Source organism: Salmo salar, chromosome 03 (genome assembly GCF_965601325.2).
Source record: "Salmo salar chromosome 03, fSalSal1, whole genome shotgun sequence".
In the NCBI taxonomy this organism is placed as follows: domain Eukaryota; kingdom Metazoa; phylum Chordata; class Actinopteri; order Salmoniformes; family Salmonidae; genus Salmo; species Salmo salar.
In genome coordinates, this window is record NC_138293.1 from 24903502 (window position 1) to 24925554 (window position 22053).

Below are 22053 nucleotides of genomic sequence, written 5' to 3' on the forward strand. Positions count from 1 at the left end.
ACTGTCACAGTCTTTAATTCTCCATCTCCATTTCAAAGCAGCAACTAGGGGTCTCTGCTCTGAGACAAAGAATGCATCCCAAATGGAACCCTATTCTCTATGTAGTGCACAAGTTTTGACAAGAGCCAGGTCCTTGGTCAAAAGTAGTGCACTACATAGGGAATAGGATGCCATTTGGGGCTTAGCCAAAGTAGAATGGGCCAATAGCATTTAATTGCCTGGTTTTATGAGGGCTGCTGAGGAGTAATAGCCACTCAGCACTTCTGTCTACATGATAGATGCTGTTGATGGTTGTCTGGGTTGGTGGTGTTGTAGAGGGTGTAGAGTCAGGAGCACTGGGTTGAGGAAGAGCAGGTAGTGGAGTAATAAGAAGCTGTGGTTCACACAAACCCAAAGCAGTCCCAATTGGAACGCACTCAAGCTTGGGTCAAAGTACAGAACTTTCTGTGATCAGTCTCACGATGCATTCCTATCAATGCAATTGTAACAGTGCCTCTCGTAGGAGGGGGGGGGGGGGGGGGTGTAACAAATCAGGAGCAGGAGAGCAGATAAGTTCCACTGTAATACAACGTTTATTCAGGCGGTCCCGAAAGCACAACACAAACACAATGGGAATAACCGCACTAACGTCGTCGCCACCCACAGGGAAGGAATAGCGCACACGGAGGAGAAACCTCGACTCTGCAAACTAAAGCGCAAAATGCACACGGTAAACATATACCGTAAGAAACAAATGAAATCCTGTGGTGCAGGCACGCACCCCTTTCAAGCACAATACACAGCAATAATCCCACACACAGCCTAGCCTGCAGCGGGGTGTAATAAACCCACCGAAATCAACTAAACTAAACACAGGTGTGAAAAACAGACAGAACTAAACGAAAAGGAAAATGGGATCGGTGGCAGCTAGTAGGCCGGCGACGACGATCGCCGAGCACCGCCTTAACAGGGAGAGGAGCCACCTTTGGTAGAAGTCGTGACAGTACCCCCCCTGGCGCGCGGCTCCCGCAGCGCGCCGACGCCGACCACAAGGACGACCCGGAGGACGAGGTGCAGGGCGATCCGGAAGGAGGCGGTGAAACTCACTCTGCAGAGATGGGTCCAAGACGTCCCCCACCGGCACCCAGCATCTCTCCTCCGGACCGTACACCTCCCAATCCACGAGGTACTGCAGGCCCCCCACCCGATGCCTGGTATCCAGTATGGATTGTACTGTGTACGCCGGGGCCCCCTCGATGTCCAGGGGGGGCGGAGGGACCTCCTGCACCTCAGCTTCTTGAAGCGGACCAGCTACCACCAGCCTGAGAGACACATGAAACGAGGGGTTAATACGGTAATAACGGGGGAGCTGTAACCTATAACACACCTCATTTATTCTCCTCAGGACTTTAAATGGCCCCACAAACCGCGGACCCAGCTTCCGGCAGGGCAGGCGGAGGGGCAGGTTTCGGGTCGAGAGCCAGACCCGATCCCCAGGCGTGAACACTGGGGCCTCACTGCGGTGGCGGTCAGCGCTCGTCTTCTGCCGGCCTGCGGCCCGTTTGAGGTGCCCCTGGACAGCCTCCCAGGTCTCCCTCGAGCGCTGTACCCAATCCTCCACCACAGGAGCCTTGGTCTGGCTCTGGTGCCATGGTACCAGGACTGGCTGATACCCCAACTCGCACTGAAATGGCGAAATGTTCGTTGAGGAGTGGCAGAGCGAGTTCTGGGCCATCTCTGCCCATGGAACATACCTTGCCCACTCCCCTGGCCGGTCCTGGCAATACGACCGCAGAAACCTACCCACATCCTGGTTCACTCTCTCCACCTGCCCATTACTCTCAGGGTGAAAACCAGAGGTCAGGCTGACCGGGACCCCCAGACGCTCCATGAACACCTTCCACACCCGAGACGTGAACCGGGGACCCCGATCAGAAACTATGTCCTCAGGCACCCTGTAGTGCCGGAAGACGTGTGTAAATAGGGCCTCCGCAGTCTGTAGGGCCGTAGGGAGACCGGGCAAAGGGACGAGACGACAGGACTTTGAAAACCGTACCACAACGACCAGGATCGTGGTGTTCCACTGGGATGGAGGGAGATCGGTCAGGAAGTCTACCGATAGGTGTGACCAAGGCCGCTGTGGAACAAGAAGGGGTTGTAACTTCCCTCTGGGCAGGTGTCTAGGAGCCTTGCACTGAGCACACACTGAACAGGAGGAGGCGTAAACCCTCACGTCTTTTGCTAAAGTGGGCCACCAGTACTTCCCCCTAAGTCTTCGCACCGTCCTATCTATGCCTGGATGACCAGAGGAAGGTAACGTATGCGCCCACCGAATCAATCTATCGCGGACACCAAATGGGACATACCTCCGTCCCGCAGGACACTGAGGCGGAGTAGGCTCTGAACGAGATGCCCGCTCGATGTTCGCATCCACCTCCCACACCACCGGCGCCACCAGATAAGAGGCCGGAAGTATGGGGGTGGGATCGATGGACTGTTCCTCCGTATCATACAGATGGGACAGTGTGTCTGCCTTAGTGTTCTGGGAACCTGGTCTATACGAGATTGTAAATCTAAATCTGGTGAAAAACATGGCCTACCTTGCCTGACGAGGGTTCAGTCTCCTCGCCGCCCAGATGTACTCCAGATTACGGTGGTTAGTCCAGATGAGGAAAGGGTGTTTGGCCCCCTCGAGCCAATGTCTCCACACTTTCAGAGCTTTTACGACAGCTAGCAACTCCCGGTCCCCCACGTCATAGTTTCGCTCCGCCGGGCTGAGCTTCCTCAAAAAGAAAGCGCAGGGGCGGAGCTTCAGTGGTGTGCCCGAGCGCTGTGAGAGCATGGCTCCTACCCCAGCCTCGGACGCGTCCACCTCCACCATGAATGCCAAAGAGGGATCTGAATGAGCCAATACGGGAGCCTCGGTAAACAGAGACTTCAAGCGATCAAAAGCTCTGTCCGCCTTAGCCGACCACCGCAGACGCACCGGCCCTCCTTTCAGCAGTGAGGTAATGGGAGCAGCCACCTGCCCAAAACCCCGGATAAACCTCCGGTAGTAATTGGCAAACCCTAAAAACCGCTGCACCTCCTTCACCGTGGTGGGAGTCGGCCAATTACGCACGGCCGAAATGCGGTCACACTCCCTTTCCACCCCTGATGTGGAAATGCGATACCACAGGAAGGAGACCGACTGTTTGAAGAACACGCATTTCTCAGCCTTGACGTATAAGTCATGCTCCAACAGTCGCCCAAGTACTCTGCACACCAGAGACACATGCGAGGTGCGTGTAGCGGAATATATCAGAATGTCATCGATATAAGCCACCACACCCTGCCCGTGCAGGTCCCTGAGAATCTACAAAGGATTGGAAGACGGCTGGAGCATTCTTCAACCCATACGGCATGACGAGGTACTCATAATGGCCGGATGTGGTACTAAATGCTGTCTTCCACTCATCTCCCGCCCGGATCCGCACCAAGTTATACGAGCTCCTGAGATCCAATTTTGTGAAGAAGCGTGCTCCGTGGAATGACTCCGTCGCCGTAGCGATGAGAGGTAGTGGGTAATTGTACCCCACCGTAATCGAATTTAGACCTCTATAGTCAATGCACGGACACAACCCTCCTCCCATCTTCTTCACAAAAAAGAAACTCGAGGAGGCGGGTGACATGGAGGGCCGAATGTACCCCTGCCTCAAAGATTCAGAGACATATGTTTCTATAGCCACCGTCTCCTCCTGTGACAGGGGATACACGTGACTCTTGGGAGGTGCGGCGTCTACCTGGAGGTTTATTGCACAATCCCCTCATCAATGGGGTGGTAATTTTGTCGCCCTCTCCTTACAGAAGGCGATAGCCAAATCGGCATACTCGGGGGGAATGCGCACAGTGGGAACTTGGTCTGGACTCTCCACCGTCGTTGCACCGATGGAAACTCCCACACACCTGCCTGAGCACTCCTCTGACCCCCCCTTTAGAGCCCTCTGTTGCCACGAAATAGTACATTTGTGAAAGGCAAACCAGGGAATCCCCAGCACCACCGGAAACGCAGGAGAATCATTGACGAAAAAACTAATTCTCTTCTCATGATCCCCCCGCGTAACCATGTCCAGTGGAGCCGTGGACTCCCTGACCACCCCTGACCCTAATGGTCGACTATCTAGGGAGTGCACCTGAAAGGGTTTGTCCATCTGAACCTGGGGAATCCCTAACCTATGCGCAAAACCACGGTCCATAAAATTCCCTGCTGCGCCTGAATCGACTAGCGCCTTATGCTGAGAATGGGGAAAGAACTCAGGGAAAGAAATCAACACATACATGTGACCAACAGGGGGCTCTGGGTGAGCCTGGTGCTGAGTCACCTGGGGTGTCCAAACAGTGCTCGGCCTGCCATCTCGACTCCCAGACGAGCCCCTCCAACACCGGTCGGCAGTGTGCCCTCTCCGACCACATCCGGTGCAGGAGGAGGCTCCTCCTCCGATCGCCCTCGCTGCAGCACCTCCTAACTCCATGGGGGTTGGAGCGGAGGTGCTGGGGGGTGGAACCAACAGGACCCGATCCGGACGCCCGCGGGTAGCCAATAAGTTATCCAACCTGATAGACATGTCCACTAGCTGGTCCAGGGTGAGGGTAGAGTCTCTGCAGGCTAGCTCCCTGTGGACATCCTCACGTAGGCTGCACCTATAGTGGTCAATCAGGGCCCTGTCGTTCCACCCCGAGCCGGCGGCCAAGGTCCGGAACTCCAGCGCGAAGTCTTGGGCGCTCCTCGTCTCCTGCCGTAGATGGAACAGACGCTCTAATCCCCCCCCCCCCCCCCCCCAAAAGGTGTCTACACAATATGTGCCATCCATTTTAGTTGAATGAAATCAAATTTTTTGATTTTCTTTTACTTTTAATCTCAATTGATATGACCTTTGCCTAACTGTTTAGACCAGCAAACAACACACAGTACAGACCATATTAGCACTTCAATTCAGTTGTTGCCACAGTCTCTTCCCCATAGTTATTATATGGCTTGCAGAGGTCAATAGCCTGAAATAAAATTCCTCTGCCATTGAATAGACAGCAAAAGCGCGCAGTTACCACGGAATGCTTTCGTTTGCCAGTAAAAATGTGAACTTGTGAAAGAGAACGGGGGATACTGCTGAACGTTAAGCACTCTCAATTTAAATGGAATCCTAATCTCTTCAAATGAAGGAGGAATACTGTAGACTAGACTATCCCCACTTCTGTAGAATTAGAGAATATTGTACACATTTTCCACCGTCCTGGCACTGCATATATTTCATTTCTCATTGTGATGCCACCATAGGTTATTAGAGGATATTGTGAATGCTGTGATAGTATAAAAAATGATTTATGTGAATCCAAGACATTATCATTGAAAAAGTGAAAAATGTAATCATATAACTAAAATGCACAGTCATGATTCTTGTTGTGGAAAGTAAAACATTTTAATACATATTTAATAATCCGTAGAAGGAAATTATGAATAGATCACATTGAATAAAGTGATTGAATGTTGACATGGTTGAATTCCAATCCAGCCATGAGACTAATTATTCTCCACGTCATTGCATTTTGTTAGTCTCCTCCTCGTGATAAAGTAAATTCAAAGTCTCAGTCCATGAAAACCAATTACCTACTTTGCTGCACGACATTGAGGAAGCTATCATTATCTAGTTAAGAACATTAATGAACGTTTTTCACATGATGGACTTTCATTGACTTATTTAATTAATGTCACACTGAACAGAGCATTTATCAGAATGTGTTTACTTCTCTTGGTTAAGTTTCACATTAAACCAATGTGATATGTTTCAGTCCATCAGCTGCAATGTACCAGTGAATTATGCGTATAATGTTTTAGACAAATAATTTTCCTGTTAATGGTATACAAGTAAACCACTTAGTTCATCTATCATATCCTATTTTCTCCTTTTCCCTCTATCCTCTCAAACATCATTTAGATTAACGTGCTGTAAAGGCACTTCAAACTAGAACACTCATTTATAAACTTCCACATGGGCATATTGTTCTCATAACAAAATGAAATGTATAATGTTGAGTTTTCTTAGACTTTCAATTATGATTGGGTTGACAGGTGTGCATAAGAGCATATGAACATTAGAGAATAGCTGACAGAGTACATAGTAGCGTAGAGACAAAACACTATTTATATGCAAACTGAAGATACTTATCATAGGGTTAACTAGCATAGTGTGAATTATGGTCATTTATATGTATATTCTATCCAAAAAACGTACACATTTCTTGAAAGGTGTCCTAACACCCTTAAAGCAATTGATGTGACTTGTTGGGTATTTTTCATTTATGTCTTAGTGACAAAACAAAACAAAATGTATTAAAAGTGATCGGTTCTTTGAACTGTAATAAGAAAATGAATCAAACATTTTCATAGACATAACATATTCCTCTTGATCACATATATCGGAGCACCTCAGAAGTAGTGACAATGCAGACATTACACACTAGCAGTGTCAACTAGGTCCCTGTTTTCACACTGTTACGGTCCCTGTGAGAAATGTGTTGATTTTTATGCAATGGATTATACATGTTTCTAACCCTTGTGTAGTCTTAACATTCCGTATACTCCCCTTGTCCTAAGGGTAAAAAATGACCCGCCTTCACTAAACCCCTTAAATAAAGCAGCTTAATTGAATTTCAAACCGCAAATCTATTTTGCATTAAGAAACAACCTGTCATTCATCACAAACATTGTGTATATCTGGGTTTTCCCTTTTCACAATGCAGAAAGACTGCGTTTAATTAGTGGACACCACTCGTTTTTATTACAACACACCTATCATAATTGTTTTCTTTACTAAAGTAGAGGTTTACTATTATTATTATTATTATTAAATACAGTCTTTATTATTATTATTGCTAAAGGTACTGGTACTAAAGGTACATCGGTGTAAACATTCTTTTTTTAGCTAGAGATAGCACTTGTATAGCCCAAGAAAGTAGCAGAAATGTGCAGAAAGTAGCTTTGAATGCATTTTATTGAAGGGTAACAATAACAGTCTTGAAAGATTTTGGCAACATAGTGATATATTCTTATATACTGTACAATGAGGAATTCAACTACAAAATACTAGTCTTCTCCCATTTTCTTAACCATTACCCCCACCCACAAGGTGTATAAACAACAACAATAAATAATTAGAAAATAAGATAATAGATACAAAACCTGTCCTCACGATCACTGATCTCAGCCGTTTTGTGCAGTGTGCTCAGGAGGACCACATTCTTGTTCCTCTTTGGGAGGTAAGAAACTAGAGTGGTGGTGGGGTGAAGGCAAACTTTGATGAGAAGGCCTTTCTCCCCCTTGTTGCGAGGAGTGCAGGGGGGAGCTCAGGCTTGTTCTTTCTAACTGTGCCAACCATGGTGATCTTCCACTTCAGGAGCTGCTGGCTGAGTTCATAAGAGGTGGAGAAATTGTCACATGTGACACTGTGCCGCCTCAGTCCATCTGTCACATCAAGCACAAGCCGCATCCCTTGGTTCCTCTCCGGGCCTCCACTGGTCAGCTTCCCTGTGTAGACTTGCATCTTCCAAGCGTAGCTGGACTGTGCGTCACAGGTCACCCATATCTTGATGCCATACTTTGCTGGCTTGCTGGGAATATACTGCCGGAAAGGACAGCGACCTTTTGACAGTAATTAGTGTCAGTGTCACAGAAAACAATCACATAAATCAATGATATTACACTAATACATAATAAAAGGAAAAGTGAAAATCACTTACATTACAGATATGAAAAAAAAAATGTACCTCTGAATGGAACCAGTTGCTCCTCCACTGTTACTTCAGGCCCAGGGTTGTAGAGGCATGGCAGACGCTCCACCCACTTCTCCCAGACCTCTCTTATGGCCACCAATTTGTCTCTCACACGTCTTGCAGGTCTTGACTCACAGTTATCAAATCGTAGCATTCTTGAGAAAGTGTGAAAGACTTTCAGTGGCATCGTGGCACAGAAAAATCGCCCTTCCACTCTCTGCATCCCAGAGACTACATGTAGCTTCGCCTCGGGACCTTTCAGTTTGGGGGATTTACATTTTTACATTTTAGTCATTTAGCAGACGCTCTTATCCAGAGCGACTTACAGTAGTGAATGCATACATTTCATACAATTATATACATTTTTTTTTTTTTTTCTGTGCTGGCCCCCCGTGGGAATCAAACCCACAACCCTGGTGTTGCAAACACCATGCTCTACCAACTGAGCTACAGGGAAGGCTATTTCTTCTTCATCTGAAGATGATGCATCACGCTCTGGGTTGTATTCTACCCCATCTTCTTCTTTAGATACCTTTTCTCTTCTAAATCGTTGTTCTCTTGTTCCATCTGAAAAAATCTGAAAAAATCTGATCTATGACCTGTTGGGCACTGAAACGTGCACTCATGGCTTCAGCAAAGAGAGAACTGGGGGGACTGTCATCTGCAGCACCTTTGTAGCCTCTGACTGCATTCCCCATTAGCAAACAATGCTTCAAGAATTTTGTTTTGTCTGAAATGTTGTTTATTTTTTCTGAAATTGTTTTTATTTTGTCTGTGAACTTGAGTCATGTGTGGGGTAGTGGAGGGGAGATGCTGCACATGCACAATAAAGTTTTAGTTTTGTCTGAATTCAATCAGGAGCACACAATCTAAATTTCCCTCTCTGTGTGTGTGTGTGTGTGTGTGTGTGTGTGTGTGTGTGTGTGTGTGTGTGTGTGTGTGTGTGTGTGTGTGTGTGTGTGTGTGTGTGTGTGTGTGTGTGTGTGTGTGTGTGTGTGTGTGTGTGTGTGTGTGTGTGTGTGGTTTTTGTGGTGTGTAAATGATTTTATAAGTGCCGGGTCAAAAATGACCCCAAGACAATCTGTACCCTGGTGGTGTACAGCTTTCATGGAAATATGAACAAAAGAGATGTTACACTTTTTCTAATGTTTGGGTCACTCTTGGAAAAGTAATACAATTTCAAGTTGAAAATATATCATTTAGGGGGTTTTCTCTGCTGTTAAACATAGTGGCGGGTCATTTTTGACCGTTAAGACAACACAAGGGTTAAGATTAGATAGTCCATTGAGTATCTCTTTTGGAAATGGAAATTATCAGGTTGAAATGGTAGATTTGTATTATATTATTACATTATTATTATTGTTATAAAATTATAGAAATTTGCCATGACTACAAAAATATAGTGTTCTGGATGAAATGGGTGCACACTAATCTAGAAAAGGAAAAATAATTTAGTCCCCAGAAGGCCATTTTGAAAGAGGGTTGACAGGACAACAGCTGAATGGATGCTTCGATGCCTTGTGTAGCTGTGGTATGGAGTTGATTGTCCAAACAAGCTTGTTTTCTCTGGTGAGCTCATGTCCAGACTTCAACATGTGAGAAGGGGATGATGGCTTTTTACCCTTTTGTTCCCTGGCTTTGTGAACTTTATTATGGTTGTAGTCTACTCCCTCTGCTGGTGACAGTTGCCCGGAGTTCTTGTCACCTCTTGAACATTTCTATAGCCTGGATGCCAGTCTGTTTCTGCTCTCATACCAACTCCTAATGGAATTGCTATGCCATGGCAAGAGATATGGGACCAGGCTAAGTTTCTACCTGAAGTACATGTAGAACTCTCTGATTATTTGCATTCATTAAAGCAACATGCAAAGTGGCAATTAAAGCAATGATTTACAATGCAGCATGTTGGAGTAGCTAGTGCATTAGCAGAACTTTTTTGATATATTCTCATCTCTGCTTCACATTTAGTATATCTGTTAACAAGACCATTCTAGATTATTTTCTAAACTTTCAGGCAAAGTTTGAGGGCTCAGAGTTTCCATGGTCATTCGGGTGAGTATTTCACACTGTATGGAAAACAGCCTCCAGTAAAAATGACTTTCGATCACTTTTGACCTTAGCAGTAACTGACTCCCAAATGGAATAATCCATTGATTTAAAAATCAACTGTGCCAACAAATTTGGTTGGGCGATAAAGTATTATCCTCCCCATGTAAAATCCTAATTTTCACTGTCAACGTTGCGGATGATAGTCTTGTCTACAGCAGAGCCATATGCTTACAGGGTCCATCTGTGGGATATTTTACATACAGTACAAAGCCAGCTTCTCATTTTCACCAAAGTGACTTATTCTTATGATTTCGTTCTCTGCTATCCTATTTGAGCACTCATTCTAAGCAGTGAGTGCAGGGAGTCAAAAAATATTAAAAGGCAAATAATATATCCTCTGTAGTTGTCTTGAATTAGAAGTTTAATGAACACTGATTTTAAAAGATGATTCCATTACTGTGACTTTGCCAGCAGTTTTGAGGACAGCATCTTCCCAATACACTGGATTATTGTTGTTGGGTCTCACCATGCAAGTACTACTCCTTACATTTTATGAAAGCTAAATATCCAATAGAACTGCAGGTGTCCATATTTTCTTTAGTTTGCATCCAACAAAAGGTAACATAATTTTACCAAGGTAAAAATAAACACCATGAGATACTCGATAAAAATACTTCTTTCATCACATGATTCTTAATGAAACAAGCATAGTTTCAATTAGCAATTTCAGTTATATCAAGTGATGCTCTCTGAGTTGTTAGTTATATTGTATTGCTCATTCACAAGTGCACATTGATGATCCATGAAGTGGAATTCTCATCTGATAACAAATTTAAAAAAACGAATCAATAAAAAATAGACAGTCTAGTTCATAGTGTTTTTTCATTAACAGAGAACGTGTTATGGTACAAGGCCAGAGTACATAAAGTCAAATTTAAAGTTTCATTAGTTGTATGTATGGGATACACATGGTATACACCGTCCAACGAAATACTTACTTGCCTGTTCCTTTTCCACAATGCAAATTCCTGGTGTTCCAGTGTTCATCTCCCCCCTTTGAGGAATGAGGTTGATGTTAGGACTGATTCACCAGCAGTTCCCCTGATACACATCCGTTCTCTGCGCTACATCCACACACAAAACTGGGCCAACTGATCTCTGTTTAGAGACAGCATGTGTTCAAGGGCAGGCAACACCATCAATGCTTCCCATGCTCCCCCTCCACACAGCCCAACGGCCCAATGAATCCCAATGCATTGATCAGATCCTAGCCAGTTCTACAAGCTAGTCCAATATGCCAATCCAGATCTGACAGCCAGGTCAGCACAGTCCACTTTTAGTATAGACACCACCAGGGGGTTGTGGTTGGCTTCGTCACCCACTTTGACATCACAGCCAATAGCCTTGTCCTGGACGCTGATTAAGTGGAATACTGCCTGTGGGGAGGCATACAGAACATACGTCTGTAAAGCTCTATCACATCTATCTATCGCTGCCTCGTCCCAGCAGAAATTAAGATAAACCTCTTTGAGCTGCCTTGGTTTATACACTGAAATCCAAAGGTCAGATATTTGCGGGCTAACACATTGTCGGTCAGAACTCTCTCTATGAGCATACAGAAATCAATTTGGTTGTGCCCCGTACTGCCTCCGGAGAGGCAATGTCGTCTCTGAAGAGATAGGAGTGCGTGTGACAGTTGTGACAGGAGCCTTCAGAAGTCTGCCTGTGCCGTTGTCATGCCACTACCAAGCTGACTGGCTGAACAAAGGCCTGATGTGAGTGTAGCTGCATAGGTCCCAACTGGGGTAGCCTGCTCAGCAGAACATTGAGAGATTATTTTCTCAGCAAATCATCTTGTTAAAAAATTGGTTTATTTAAGCGTGCAAACTTTTCAACACACTTTAAGAACATGTCATAACCAGAACTTCCTATACAGCTTCATCACAGGAAATGGTCTGTTGCATTTGCATTTCCACCCCAGATGCATAAGTTATATATAGAACGCAGAGCTTGTATTGCCAGAGTTGATTTGCTTAATTAATTGAGTGAGTCATGCAGCAAATATTCTAAAGCACAGGAAGGAATCACATTCGTCATATTGGTTGTGGATCTTGAACACTACACATTAATCCACCTTATTTCCTCTAATGTCCTCCGCATGTACTTCCTCCAACCCTCAGGTCGGTGGCTACTGATCTTTGTAACTCCCTTATCTAAGAATGAGTTTGGCAAAGAATGTAATGTATGCCTGTGTTTGGTCATTTGAGACTTGACTATATGAACAAGACAGAATTCAGTAGAACTGGGAACCGAAGCCATGAAGATAGTATGACAGCATCAGATCTGAAATCAATTGCTAAATATCTATGGAAGACAAAAAAGGCATTTGAAATTAATCAGAGATTTGAGGTTCCTTTGTGGGTTAAGAAAGCTGTACAAATAAAATATTAAAGGCTAAATTGATTGTGTTAGAGTTTCCAATTATCTTACCCAATCACTCATTCCTAAGGCTACTCAAGTATAGAGCTGGCCAAGTGCTGACCCAAACAATTCTCACAATGTTATTTGACAGGACATCTTACTTGTTTACAGAGGGCAGAAATGTGTAATAACGCAGATGGTACAGTATAACAGACAGGGGTCAGCAACAACAACAACAAAAATACTTGTTTTTATATCAGAGGAAGGCATATTCATAATCCCTTCCCTACTGCGACATGGGTCAATAGCAATTGATTAAGGAGTGCAATTTCACTCTCTCTCACACTCTCACCCTTTCTGTGTCAATCTGGAGGAAATATAAGACTGGCCTCCTGTCCTCACCTCCCATCCCACACCTCTCTGCTCCCCACACGTCTCTGCTCCCCACACCTCTCTGCTCCCCACACGTCTCTGCTCCCCACACGTCTCTGCTCCCCACACCTCTCTGCTCCCCACACCTCTCTGCTGCAGTTCAAGGAGAGAGTGGGGGCTGAGGGGTCAGTGCTTTCCTATATATTAATTTAATCGTTGCTGCCTCTGCAAAAAAATATATAATAATATACATATATTTTTAAATGTCTGCTGAGACGTGCTTTTAAGATCAGTGACAAGTTACAACAAATGACATATCTTCGTCAGATTCTTATCAGGTCATCTGAGAAACCTCCAAGGTAACTAGCTAGCTAGCTTGTAATCCTGGAAGTGTAGCCAATCTTATATATAGATGTATGTAATAATTATTAGCTAAAATACAGTTATGTTATGCTAGTAAAATAATTTTTGGGGTTAATATATAATTGGCTACTGATGTCAGTGAGAATTAAAACTAAACTGTCCTCAATTTTCAGAAGAGTTTCAAAGGAAGATAACATAATTTAATTTGCAATAGAATGTTCTAAAGAATTCACCAGAAATGGGAGATACCTAATCAGTTGCAAAACTGAATGCATTCAACTGAAATGTGTCTTCCGCATTTAACCCAACCCCTCTGAATCAGAGAGGTGCAGGGGACTGCCTTAATCAACGTCACTGGCGCCTGTGGAGAAGTTGTTGTTGCGGGTTAACTGCCTTGCTCAAAGGCAGAAGGGCAGATTTTGACACCTTGCCGGCTTGAACCAGTGACCTTTCAGTTACTGGCCCAATGCTCTTAACTACTAGGCTAAGTAACCTTCTCACAGTCATTCAACAACAAAAAATATCCCAGGGGGCATGCCCCCAACCCCGCTCCAGGTAGACCCCACATGCCCCCCTTAATTTCCAACAATTCTAGAAACCTGTTTCTTGAGTATTGTAGATTGAGGTTGCAAGCAGGGAAATGGGGTGTATACAGATGTGGGATCTTAATTTGAGCCAGTTTGGAAAAATTATCCTGCAACAACATGAAATGTGAATTATTATGTGGTTTATAATTAATTGACATTTCTAGTAGTTGATTTATTTCTCGTAAGGGAAAATCAAGTCTGAAATGTCAAACCTTTTTTAAACCTCAAATACTCTACAAGTTTAAAATGTCCTGTTCTTCTGCAACAGGGTGATAAAATTAAGATCCTACATCTGTAGCATTTGGGATATTTCCAGTGAGGGAATGGGGCTTGTATGCCTCCAGAAGGCTGTTGTTGTGCTTGCCACGGGCCATAAAGCCATTAAAAACCTCTTAATCAGATGTGGCTTGCTCACAGCACATTACTTGAACTGTCAGTTCTTTTATGCTGACTTTGATGGATACATTTACTAGTTGAAAGCATGGGAAAAACACTGCTCGTAGCGCCCAGCATGGAGTGCATGTGCTTATTTTAAGGTGTTGCTAATGTGTTGCATTTTAAGAAAATAAATAACTAACTGAATGGACTTGGCAGATCAAACGTTTACCTTTTAGGATGGGTTTAAGGGTATACATTCTTGGGTTTTTATATGTAGCCCATCGCTAGTTCGCTATCTGCTGCTTTCTGACTAATGAACTGTGCTTCATTGAACCCTGCCACTCAATGAAATGCAAGAGATAAAAGCACTTAGAAGATCCTTGAGTATGGCAGGCAGGTAAAAGGAAAAGTCTCTGTTCCTGGGGTGAAGACTCCTTTAAAAGCTGAAACGTGTCTGCTTTTTGTTCACCTCTAAAGATAGAGCAAGTGTGGCATGTCATTGTGCAGATACATTTTCCATTAATGAAATTTTTTTTTTTTTTTGGTCCCCATCACTCCACTAGAAATTGACTTATGTTGTTGCCTCTAACTCCAGGGCTCTAATTTGAAGAGGCCTGTGCTAAGATATTGATTTATGGATTTTAATCAGTTGTCTTATTTGGCATGCAGGAATGTCAGATAGTTATAGATATGCAGAGCCATTTTTTTCCCACCCTTGGCCTGCCCTGCTGGGAACTGGCAAAGTCCAGATTAATGACTGTGGAAAGGGCCTGTGGTCTGCTGGGTTCAGGTTAATCATACCTGGTACTGCTCTGTGAGAGTTGGCATCCTGATTAACTGAGGATTCGCTTAACTAGCTTAGCTCTGTAAACACCCTTCAGCAACTATTTTGTTTCCTTCCAAAATGCTGTTTCATATCTCATGGACTAGGCTAATAGCTACATAAAATTAATTACTAAAACATGTCTAACAAGAAATACTTGGCCTGGCCTTGCATAAAACATGTATTTGTATACCTGTGGCATTTTTGTATGCAGTGATAGCTAGTTGCACACAACAATAAACCAAGAAAACGTCAAAGACAATTGAAAGATCAAATGACAAAATAGCAAGTTTATGTAAATAAAGCCGATATATTAAGCCTATTCTTGGACTAAAAGGATTTTCTTATATATTTCAATAGACCTTCAACTGTGTTGTTTTTCCTCCTACTGTAATGCTTAGAATACAACACACTGCCGCTGTCTTAATTTACTGTACTGTACAGTCTCTCCTAATTCAGCAAGCATGTTGGTGAGTGTAATGGATTTTGCAACCAGTGTTGAATTAATTATTTCAGTTAGTAGTTTCTGAAATAAAAGCTTGTGTCAAAAGTCTAAGATACTCAGAGAGCTTTGAACCGCCAACAATGGCTCTTTCAGCTTGCAATTATCCCATCAACCAGCCCAAAAGATCCTTTGTTACTAGGATGAAAAATGTATCTTAAATTAAAATGCTCCATTTATCCAGTAAATGATTATGCATATAATCATTTGTGTATTGAGGCATGACGCATTTCCATTATCTAAAAAATAGTTTTTCACTAGCGTGAGAAGTTGTCACATTGAGTGGCTTTTCATTTTCATTTCGTTATGCATTCTGAGGTTGAACTTGATATGTCATTGTCAAGGTTTTAAAACTCCAGTTGTGGAACCACCGGTTTCAATATATTGTTTGAGGAAACCTTTAAAAAATACAGTTAATAACAGCTTTTATTCCCCCCCACCCCTCCCGCTACCCATTTTTTGTTGGTAGAAAACTACAAAACAGGTTTACCATGACAGGTGATAAATGGATGCTGTGGGGGAATCTATCTGCTGCATCAACAAATTGAAAATGGGATCTCCAAAAGATAACAAATTACAAGAAGCCAGCAATGATTCACACAGAGACCAGCCACAAGTAGTATTGTAGAGATCCCATTTTCCTTCTCCTTATAGTCATACTGCTGGCAAAGTGACAAATTCCCCCCAAAACAATCTGCCATGTATGATAGTTTGAAGTGTAATGCATTTGGTGTTTGAATTAATAATATGCATTTCTGTTTGCTCAAAATGACTATCATTATTATTAGCTTTGCTGACCTGCTCAATGAACACCAGGAAGCAGTATGAATTACATTTAAAATACCTTTCTCTCACAACCATATATAAAACAGAATGACCTAAAACAGGATTATCTGTGTCGTTCTCCTCCTCCAGGACTGGGACAGCAGAGAAATAGTAAACAGTGTGTGTGCCTGTGTCTGTGTGTTTGCTTTTGTGCATGTGTGCATTTGTGTGTGTGTGGGGCACAATAGTAAAAAGTGGACGGATGCCCTTGTGGCCGAGGGCCTTTCTTTTAGGAACACTGAGATAGGTATCATCAGCACCATGTCATACTTGAGATCTAACCCTGCTGCCGTCCTCAGTGTATAATAAAACTGAATAGCTGTCGGAGAGCGAAAATGAAGCAATTTTGGCATATTTGCAATTCCTTACAGCTGACAACACAAGTTGCAAAGGCTGTCGCTTCATCTCCCAGTAGGTGAGGAAAGGCCCTGAGGAAGAGACAAGATGAGGAAAGTAAATGAGGATTTCTCTTTTCATGTTGAGAGAAGGATCGTCTTCACTACTTTGTGTATTCCAACAGCAGGAGGGTGCTGGCGTAGTATGCATGTTCTTTACCCTGGCTGACAGAGAGCTCATGTGCAGGGGGATAGGCTATGTGTGTGTGTGTTTTGTCTGACTATAACACCTCTCCTCTCTTTGTGTGTTGACAGCTGCAGGACTAGACATCGCCACAGGAGAACCACTGCTTGAATTTAAGGTAAAACAGCATAATCCATAAAGCTAAGGTTTATCATTCAGTATTTATGGTTTGGAAGTCAGCATGTATATTGTGTTGACATGTACAGTATTGCCTTTTCAATGCATCCCTCAGTAAATGAGATGACAGTGAAAAAGCACTGGTTTGTTATATAAAACAAATGTATTTCACCTTTATTTAACCAGGTAGGCTAGTTGAGAACAAGTTCTCATTTACAACTGCGACCTAGCCAAGATAAAGCAAAGCAGTGCGACACAAACAACAACACAGAGTTACACATGGAATGAACAAGCGTACAGTCAATAACACAATATAAAAAAGAAAGTCTGAAGAAATGGCATGAGGAGGTAAGGCAATAAATAGGTCATAGTAGCAAGTAATTACAATTTAGCAAATGAACACTGGAGTGATAGATGTGCAGATGATGATGTGCAAGTATAAATACTGGTGTGCAAAAGAGCAGAAAAGTAGATAAAATTAAAACAATATTGGGATGAGGTAGGTAGTTGGGTGGGCTATTTACAGATGGGCTATGTACAGCTGCAGCGATCGGTTAGCTGCTCGGATCGCTGATGCTTAAAGTTAGTGAGGGAAATATAAGTCTCCAGCTTCAGCGATTTTTGCAATTCGTTCCAGTCATTGGCAGCAGAGAACTTGAAGGAAAGGCGGCCAAAGGGGGTGTTGGCTTTGGGGATGACCATTGAGATATACCTGCTGGAACGTGTGCTACGGGTGGGTGTTGTTATCGTGACCAGTGAGCTGAGATAGGGCGGAGCTTTACCTAGTTATAAAGCTATCATCCCTACTACTATACATTTGATGAAGCATTTAGAGACCAGTTTTATTTCATCTTCAATTAAACCTCTAACTTTTCTAAACTGGTTGAAAACAAGTGAGTTATCACTTGTTGCATGAGGCAAAGTATCCTGATGCTCAAGAGGCCAGAGTAACTGTCTGACTGACCTGGCCACGCTTAATTGTTACTAATGTGATCACAGCATCATAGCCAGGGCTTAGCACTGAATAAGTAATGGCGTACTGTAGAGATTCATTTATTAGTTCCACACAATAGCAGATTAGGATTTTTTATGTACGACGGGAGGTAGCCGGCTCAGAGACTCTAGATGCCTCTGGGATATGGCATCTTTAACTTCTTAATGAAATACTTAGAGGGATTGTTGTTACTGTGGCGGGGCGGCAGACATGAGATGAAAGGGAAGTAAGCCACTGGAAGCCTTAGATCATGATGCATGCACCAGTCCCCCCACACACACACACACACACACACACACACACACACACACACACACACACACACACACACACACACACACACACACACACCACACACACACACACACACACACACACACACACACACACACACACACCACAGACCCTAATGCTGATGAGTTGTCCTCCCAGGGCAAGGTACACTAGACCTGGCAGTCTAACGGGTGGCTGCCTGTTAATGAATTAGACCTGGAGTCACCTCTCTGGGATATGTTGGGAACTGAACAGATCAGAATTCAATGCCCCTGGTACAGGCAGTGGTGATACATGAATAATCTAGCCAAATCTTACCCTGGCTTGATCAATAATGGATGATTGGGAATGGATTGGTTTCACTTTCTACACGTTCCGCTTCCTACACTGCATCATAAAGCTTGTTTCCAAATGAGTAGAGGTGTATCAAAATATCTTATTAATCATAACCAGTCAAATCTTACTAGGTGGAAGTCACGATGAAACAAAGCTTTATGAGTCTGCAATTGTTAGCTATGTCTATTATTTAGTTGATAACATGCTCCTGTTGAAGTGCTTTCAGTTTTTTTCTTCTTCTTTTTTTCCTCCACTCCATATACAAACATACACATACGAACAACAACAACTTACAGAGACGCACACAAGCAATGACTACGTCTCATTTGCCCAGGCCTGCATGCTCACACCCCTATCTCTAGTGCCTGCTTTATTGTTTGCCACTTGACCTTAAATTGTATCAATGTGTTTTTCCTCGCTCACCAAAGCTATTTCAATATTTCAATAATACAATTATTCGATTTTTCATTGTATTAATGATGGAGGATCTTCCAAGAGTTCTTCCAAGATGATCATCCAGGTGCTTTTTGGCAAACTTGAGTCAACGTTTTGGACGAGATGGGTCCCATTATGTCTTGTGAAAACCAAACACTGCCTTCCACAGAAATAACCTTATACCAACGGTCAAGCATGGTGGTGGCAGTGTGATGCTTTGGGGATGCTTCGCTGCCTCAGGACCTGGATGACTTGCCTTAATAATCCCAATTGAGATGTTGAGGCAGGACTTAAAACAAGCAGTTCATGCTTGAAAATCCACAAAAGTTGCTGAGTTAAAGCAGTTCTACATGCATGACTGAGCCAAAATTCCTCCACAGTGATGTGCGAGACTGATCAACAACTACAGGAAGCATTTAGTTACGGTCATTGCAGCGAAAGGTGGCACAGCCAGTTATTGAATGTAAGGGGGCAATTCTTTTTTCACACAGGGGCATTGTGTGTTCAATAACTTTGTTAATTAAATAAATAAAATAATTATACAATTATTTTGTTATTTGTAAACATATTCCTATTATCTAATGTTAGCTTTTGGTTGAACATTCAGTATCAAAAATAGAGACAATCAGAAATGGGGCAAATACTTTTTCACGGCACTGTGTTTGTTGTCACTTATTAAGCATCCTAAGTATTCAATATTGTTAGTGGTCCGCTTACTGTAGATTGTGATTATTTTCTTTTTCCTATTGCCATTATTTAATTCTTTCCACATAAAAGTTATATCCTGAGATTTTTGAGTATTCTGAAAATACTTTTAGCAAAGGGGGCATTGAGTTTACAATATTGGTCAGGTAGATCAGAAAGATCATCTCCAAAGTATCAGGAATCAAGGTAAGACCCAAATGCAGACTGTCAAAGTAACACTGTTTATTGTAGCGACAGGGGCAGGCAAGACAGGTCAAAGCAGGCAGGAGTCGAAGATCCAGGGTAAGGCAAATGTACAGGATGGCAGGCAGGCTCAGGGTCAGGCAGAGAGGTCAGGCGGGTGGGTATAGAGGCAGGACATGCAAAGGTCAAGAACCAGGAGGACGAGGAAAGAGAAGCTGGGAAACGATAGGCGCTGACAGGAAAAACGTGTGGTTAGCTTGAATGAACAAGACGAACTGGCAATAAACAGACAGAGAACACAGGTATAAATACACAGGGGATGATAGGGAAGATGGGCGATACCTGGAGGGGGGTGGAGACAAGCACAAGGACAGGTGAAACAGATCAGGACGTGACAGTACCCCCCCCCCCCCCCCCCCCAGGGACGCAACCTGGCATTCCACCTGGGCGAATACCTGGTTGACTGGGGTGCCGGTGGTGAAAGTCGGCGATGAGGGCCGGGTCCAAGATGTCTTTAGCACCTCTCTTCTGGGCCATAACCCTCCCAGTCAACCAGGTACTGGAAACCCCTGCCCCGTGTTCGAACCCTCAGGAGGTGTTTCACCGTCTACGCTGGCTGGCCATCGATGACACAGGGGGAGAGATGGGCCTAGAAACAGAAGTTAAGAGACAGTTAGACATGGTTTTGACTCTCAACACAGAAAAGGTAGGAAAATACGGAGGGTACAGGGCAACAGTGGACAAACAGCAGAGGGGCTAATGATCTTGGAGCGGGGGGGGGACAGGTCTAGGCTTCTGAGGGTATAGCCACGGCCCTAAAGCAACTTGCCAGTGCCTCAGACTTGACCTTCCTGTATACCGGTCGGTGCTGCAGAAGCGAAGTGGCCCTGGCCATACTGAACCCCTCCCGGAGGTCCTGGTACTCTCCAGAGCTGGCGGAGAGCTCCGGGGAAATTTCCAAGCCCCCAGGAAGATGTCCCGGGGCAGGCAGAGCTGCCTTCAGGCAATGAGTGTGGCAGGACTGGGCTCCAGCCCGCGATGGCACCAGTAGCCCAGTTAATGGAGGGATTGTGTCGCTGGAGCCAAGAGAATCCCAATATCACAGGAACCTGCGGAGACTCAACCAGCAGGAATTGGATAGCCTCGCTGTGGTTCCCCGACACGCGTAGGCTGACGGGGGTGGTCTGGTGGGTGACACGGTCTATAAAGCGCCCATCCAGCGATCTAACACCCATGGGAATGGAGAGGGGTTGAGTGGGGATGCCCAGCTCGGATGCCAGGGTAACATCCATGAGACTCACATCGACCCCAGAGTCGATGAGTACCTGGAGAGACTTGGACTGGTCGCCCCACAGCAGGGTGGCATAGAGAGTGTGGCGAGTAAGAGGAGTAGAACAATTATCTTTCAGACCCACCAGTGTACTCACTCCAACGATTGAGCTAGCTCTCTTGAAGGGACAAGTTGACACAAAATGACCGGCAGTACCGCATTACAGGCAACTCTGGGTCTCAAGTCTGCGTATGCGTTCGGCTGGAGGCAGCCTAGCCCTGCCGAGCTGCCTTGGCTCGGGAAGAGGTGAATCATCAGTTTCCGGAGGCTCTTGAAGGGACTCGGGTAAGCACGGATCCTTTCGGGGACTTCCAGAGTTTATTAGCTGCAAGGTGGGATCCCTGAGGGAGCGATTGGAACCGCAATCGAACCTCTTCTCCCTCCTACGTTCCCGTAGCCGACCATCGATCCAGATGGTTAAAGCGATGAGTGAGTCGAGATTCGTCGGTAGTTCTCGGGCTGCCAGCTCATCCTTTACCTCCTCCGATAACCCATACAGGACCATGTCGAACAGCGCTTCCGGTTCCAGGTACCCTACTCTGCTAGCGTGCGGAACTCCACCGCATAGTCTGCCACACTGAGGGTGTCCTGCCGAAGCTGGAGTAACTTCCGGGTAGCCTCTCTCCCGGGTCGCTCAAACTGGGCATACTTGAATTAGTCAGTAAAGATATGAAGGGGTGACTGACGAAATGACTGACGAAAAAGCTGTGACAATGGATAAAGAAACAAACAAGCTAAAAGTTACAGTCAATACTATAGAAACAGACGTTAATGAACTTAAAAAGGAGAACATCTTTCTGAGAGAAGCATTCCTTGATATACAGACCAGATCTATGACAGAAAATCTAATACTTTCTGGTATTCAAGAAAGAGAACAAGAAGTTCCTGAAAGAGTAGTGAATTAATTATTTCTTACAGCGCTTCAAATCCCAATCGATGTTGTTGATAAAATCCAACTCGAACGTGTACGAATTCTTTCTTACAGCGCTTCAAATCCCA

At 44.3% G+C, this 22053-nt stretch overlaps 1 protein-coding gene across 3 annotated transcripts in view; it reads left to right on the plus strand.

The window, feature by feature from the left end:
* Positions 1–22053, plus strand: part of LOC106599404 (tenascin-R) — a 172303-nt gene that overhangs the window by 56299 nt on the left and 93951 nt on the right. For all 3 annotated transcript variants that reach the window (XM_014190614.3, XM_014190611.3, XM_014190618.3), the window contains exon 2: positions 16753–16799. The gene's annotated coding sequence lies outside the window, so the exon portion shown is untranslated. The remainder of the gene's footprint in view (positions 1–16752; positions 16800–22053) is intronic.